This window comes from Cicer arietinum, chromosome 1 (genome assembly GCF_000331145.2).
Source record: "Cicer arietinum cultivar CDC Frontier isolate Library 1 chromosome 1, Cicar.CDCFrontier_v2.0, whole genome shotgun sequence".
NCBI classification, from domain to species: domain Eukaryota; kingdom Viridiplantae; phylum Streptophyta; class Magnoliopsida; order Fabales; family Fabaceae; genus Cicer; species Cicer arietinum.
In genome coordinates, this window is record NC_021160.2 from 21,909,164 (window position 1) to 21,915,261 (window position 6,098).

The following is a 6,098-nucleotide window of genomic DNA, read 5'->3' on the forward strand; positions in this document are numbered from 1 at the left end:
GAATACGACTTCGCTCAAGATGCATATACCAACTTAACGATGCCCCACTCAAACTTTCTTGAAAAAAATGAATGAGAAGTTTATCATTATGAGCATGAGAAGCCATTTTTAGGCCATGTGTATTTTTCAAAGTTAGGAACCTTGAATTTTGGAGGGATAGTCACATCAGGAACCAAACACATGTCGAAAGCTTCGAGACCGTAAACGTTATGCCCCTCAATTGCTTTTATTCGCTCCTATAAGACATGTAATTTTTTCTTTGATTGTGTATCATCCCCAATGTGAGGTTGATGCCAATTCCCATTAGCATCAAAATGGGGCACTTGAGGTACACTATATGGAATATTTTCTGTGGGTATAGTGTTTTGGGGTGGCACATATCCCAAATGAGGTGGGATTTATGATTGGTTTAAGTTTTGGGGGTTGACAGCTGAGTGATTTTGGTTATTTTCTATGGGGTTGATGACTACAGACATAGTATAATCAGGCGGGAGACCATATATAGGAACTCGCATAGCTGCATTGTAGAATTGTTGGTTAGTCGGGGTAAAACCCAGTGGATGAGAAAGAGTAGTTTGGTGTTCTTCACTTACAATTGGAGGATCCCCATTTGTATTCTCATTCCTTGCCAAAGCCTGTATAGCTTCCAAGATTCGATCGACCTTTTCCTTCAGTTGGTTGACATCCGCTCTTATCACCTATTGGTTTTGCTCGAGTTCATCCATGATCTTGGAATTCGCGCGTGTTCGATAAGGGTGTCGGGGAAACAACTTTATTGATTTTTTTTTTTCTGTTTTTTTTTATATTAAAAAAAATAATAAATAAATAAAATTTCTATGAGTATTAAAATATGAATGTGATGGAAATGAAATAAATTAGTTAATTATGATAGTTGGATAGTGGGGAATCATATGCCTTAGGTAATAGCAAGAACAAATTATTAGTGAAGAAAATATGAGGACTGGAAATCAAAATAGAAAATCCTTCATTGATAAGAAAAAGAGTACATCATATTCAAATTAAAAACTACATTGACTATGGGATTTCAATATTCTCCTTTAATATGACAACCAATCTTCTCCTCCAATTCTTCTATCAAATTTTTGCAATATTCAACGAACTTGTAGACTTTGACTAGAGTATTCAACGGATGCATTACCGCATCAATCTCTCTTAGATGCTTTGGAATTTTTAAGACTGCTTGATTAGCTAGCATTGCCAATTTTGAAAAGCAGTCTTTCCAATGTCTTCCTTTATCTTCCAGCTCTTTATAGATCTCTTGATTCTTTAATTGACCTAGCAACACCATAAACCGATCCTCCCAATATAAGGTTTCGTCCTTTAGGTCACTATAGATCTTTTCTTTGTAATCAATGTAATTCTTCAGCTCACTAGAATTTTCCATTTCTATTCTTAGTGCGTCTTGATGTTTTGAGAGTAGTTTTTCAATTTCTTCTTTGTGTTGCCTCTCATTCCTTACTTGACTCTCATACTCAACTACCATTTCTTTCAGTTGTTTCTTTAAATCTTCAAACTCTTTTTTTATCTTCCTTTCAGAGCTTGCTGACTTTGTCCACAACTGCTTCCACATATAGGCCTCTTCGATAGCTGTATTCTTTTCTTGCTTTCGTACATCTAACTCTTCATTTGCACCTCTCAAACAATCTTGTATGTCAAGTTTATTTTCTTTTTCAACTTTCAACCTCGTGTTACTTCTTTCAATAAACTGACTTTTACATGTGTTTTCTGATCGTAAGTTCTCATTCTCTTGGGAGACTTTTTCTAACTTCGCTTGTAGCTCTTTTTTCTCCTCTTCAGATTTCAACAATGATGCTTTGAGTTCTTCTATTTCTTCATTGGTGGCAAGGGTAGGTTTAGATATTTCCTGATCACTCGAGGGTGTATTGTGGAAAGGCAACTTGATTTCTTGGACTCTATTTTTTACCCATTGTTGATAGGGTTCTTTTGTGCTGCAACTTCTGCATCCAAGTGCTTTTCCTTTTCTGATGATCTTTTCCCAAGCTCGACTTATCCTTCGCAACATCGGTGGGTCTACTATACCTGTATTGTGCAAAATAAAAGCTTCCAACGACTTATCATCTGGTTTTTCCAACATAGGGTAGCCAAGCTGTCTCAAAGCTATCGTCGGATTGTAATTAATACATCATTTGGTTCCCATGAGAGGTACATTTGGGAAATCTCCGCATTGACATATTATTTCTTCCACCCCTTGTTCTTTGTGATACCATGAAATTGTGTCTCCAATAAGGCTAGCTATACTTTGAGCCCATTCACGATTATATTAAATTCCAATATGATACCCTTTCTTGAACATATGAGACATGAACTAGGTGTACAACACTGGAACACAACATAAAATAGTTCCCCCTTTCTTCTGATGTCGCATATGCAGAGAGTAGTATACATCAGCAAGAATCGCGGGAACTGGGTTTTGTTTATGTTTGTTAAAAGCTAAGAAGACATTGATAGCAGCAAAATCAACAAAATTATCAAGGTTTGGGAATAAAACAATACCATAGATAATTAGAGCCAAAACATCTATAAAAGCACTCCATTCTTTTTTAACGGCTAAATCGTGGCACTTTTGCTCTAGATATTTTCTTGAAAAACCATGAATGGCTCATTTTTCTTCTTTTGTACTTGCCAACTCTCTTATGTCAATTTTCAACACTTCAAAAATTGTCTCCAAACTTGGTGGTTGTCCAGTATATCGATAAGGATTTCCTTTTTCTAGAGAATAACCCAATATTCGCTCAAATTCCTCTAATGTCGGGGCCAACTAAAAGTCTTGAAAGGTGAAACATCTTAAGAGAGGGTAGTAGTACTGAGCCAACGCCGTCAGTGCCCCTATTTGCACATTTACTTCCAAGAGATTTAGGATCTTCCCATATTTGCGAAAGAAACTCTCACGTTGTATAATTTTCATTTGATTGCTAATGTCTCTTAAACTTTTCAAATCAGGTTGTTTGAACTTTAAAAGTAAAGTTTTTCTCTTTTCCAATCCCATTGTTCACTTTAATTTAACACGTGACTAAAGTTCTTATGATTCCCCAACAATCCTGAAATTGATGCAAAATGCCAATTCATTTTCTAAAAGAAACAATGTCATGAGATATGAATGCAATTATGTAGAATGACTGTTGTGAATATATAACATTTGAATGAATGTATGAGGTGTTTTTTGCTTATATGGATATTCTTATAATGAAAGGGTCTATTGGCTTATGTAGTGAAACTCTCACAAAGGTGGCTCTACAGTTCTAAACACGGCCCCTAGAGCCAATAATCTCATTTTGGAATATTGTCAACAACAATAGGTAAACTATTTGGAGTGACAATACCCTCAATAAGATCAAACTCTAGGTGAGATTTTCATGCTAACCAAACAGGATGTACATCCAGAAGGCTACCACTACACAACCTCGAAACTAAACTTAAGTTTTGTTCAAACCCGGGTGTAAGGTTCCACTCATAAGTGTGTGTCTTAATAAAAGTGTAGGGTGTAGAATAAGTATGATTCAATAACTCCATAATGATAATAAAACATATAATAAATAAATAATAAATAAATAAATAAATAGATAAGTAAATTAATAAATAAATAAATAAATACATGAATAAATAAATAAATTAAAATGATCTACAAGCTTAAAAAATATTATAACATCAACTAATTTATTATAAAAATAAATAAAAGAAAATGAAAAACAAACAAAAATAATAAAAAAAAAATAAAGTTAAGAATTATACACAATTAATTTATTAGGTCTGACTCTCTAAAATGTCCCCAGTGGAGTCGCCAGCTGTCGCGGCCTAAAATTTCTCGAGTGTTTCTCGAATTCAATGGAGTCGCCACCAAAATTTATTTTAAAATAGGGAAAATATTGGGAAACCCTTAAAAATAGAAAAAATGGTATTCGAAACCAAATTTGAGTTCGGAAGTCGTTTATGCGTAGGGAAGGTATTAGCACTCTACGACATCCGTTAAAAACGGTTACCTATAATTAATTGTGCAAGATTAATTTTAATTTAACTATATTTATTTTTCTTTATTATTAAATATGAATAACAATTATTACTATATTTAAAATATGATTTTGAAATAAATATGTACTTAACAAATAAAGAATAAAAAAAAAAAAAAAATTTATGTGGTTGACAAGAATGTGATCTTGCTCCTACGTATCTCCCGATGCGATGGAGAAATCAAAGCTACGTAGTTCTTGGTTAAAAACAAAACGGATGTGTTGAGTGTGTTTTAAATAAAATTTGTTTTGTGATAAAATATGTTTTGACAAAATAGAAAAATAAAAGAGTTTGATTTGAATAAATACTTTAAAATACGAGTTTTAAGACGATCAAGTTGTACAACTCGTGTTCCAAAACTTAAGGAATAAAGAAGATGTCACATCTAATTTAATCATCTAAAAAACATTTTATTATTCTCGATTTTTAAATTGAGTTTCAAAACCACCCAGTAGTACAACTTGTGTTTTAACAACTCAGAGATAAAAAAAGTTACACCTATTAAATAAGTCGATTTTAGATTAGTTCATTAAAATAAAAAATGAATAAAAAATAGAATAAAATAAATTAAAATAAATAAATAAATAAAAAGAGTTTTAAAACAGTTAAATTATCATTATATATATATAATGTATTTTAAAATAATATTTTATTGATTTGACTTTCTTAAATAAATAAATAATTGATTTAATAAATCAAAATCATTTCAGCAAATAGTACACATGCTTGCAGACCTTTTCAGGACAACATGGCCACGCCTGCGTTCAAAAAGCTATGATTTCGACTTGCTATACTTCCTAACTGCTAAGTTTCAAAGTAGCCATCATTTCAAAACACCTTAGCCTCATCTTTTTTTTTAATACAAACCAGCATAACAATTTAGCACCAGCATTATTTCAATAGAAACCAACATCATCTCAAAATAGAAGTAAACCCATTCAAAGCTCAATAAATCCTAAGCAAGTAAACCTATTTTAAAATAAAACATAAACAAGTATAACAACAAGCATGACAGGGACACATATCAAAAAGGAGAAGTGGCGGCGACGGCGGCGGTGAACGGTTGATAGCAGCAGTTACCGGTGAAAATGACGGTGATTTCGGTTTCTCTCATTTTCTATTATTTTTACTTCTAAATATATATGATTTTATGGATTGAGTTAGGTTGTTGCTCCTTCTATGCTCAACTATTTTTGTTTTCAAATCTCTCTTTAAAAAAAATAAATGTTTCTTAAAAAAAAATAAAATAAAACTCTCTTCTTTAGATGTGTTTCTTCCCCTAAAAATGTCTCCCTTCTTTGTAAAAAAAAAGGATGTATTTATAGAGTTTTTTTATCTGTTTAGTTGCTTTCTTGGTTGTGTCTCTATTTGAGTTTGAGTTTTCTAGTTCTTTGTTTGATGTTTCGTTTTCTTTGCTCATCATCTGCATTTTTCTGCATCTCAGATGCCTTCATAAATTTAGATTATTTGTTCTGATCTATTCATTGCCGAGCTTTAATTTGTCTTTTAGTTTCTTTTTTTTTTTTAACTCAAAAATTTGTCTCTTTGTTCTTATCATGTGTGCAAAGGCTGACTAGTAAAAAAATGCTTTTTTTGTTTCTCCAATTAGTTACAAAGCAAAGGCTGGTGCCTCAACCATGACACTGTATCAGGAACAGAAAGGCAACAGTAAGGATAACAACAAAACAGAGCCAAAGCAGACTGGCTTAATTTGGTTTAAATTTGATTGTAATTGTAAATTAAAATTGTAATTTGAGACATAATGAAATTATTTATGGTAATTATTTTTATTTTCTTTTTTAAATAAATATTTTATTTTTTTGAGTTATTTTCCTTCTTGATTTATTTTTAACAAAAATGGACAAAATATAGGTACTACACGTAGGTTCTCTTCATTAGAGATAATCATATTTAAAATGCGTGAGACACTAAATATAAGTTCTTCCCTCAGCGACAACTCAAACTTAATTCATTATATAGTGGAAGTCTAACTCCTTCTACTATACACAACCCTCATTGGTGAAAAAAAACTTTATTTTGTTGAATTTGTT

The 6,098-nt window shown here is 32.0% G+C and overlaps 1 long non-coding RNA gene across 1 annotated transcript; it reads left to right on the forward strand.

Moving 5' to 3' along the window:
* Positions 1 to 4,787: 4,787 nt before the first annotated feature.
* LOC113784946 (uncharacterized) lies at positions 4,788 to 5,875 on the forward strand. Its single transcript, XR_003471121.2, has 2 exons — positions 4,788 to 5,141; positions 5,657 to 5,875. It is a non-coding gene; the product is annotated as an uncharacterized lncRNA (long non-coding RNA).
* Positions 5,876 to 6,098: the final 223 nt, after the last annotated feature.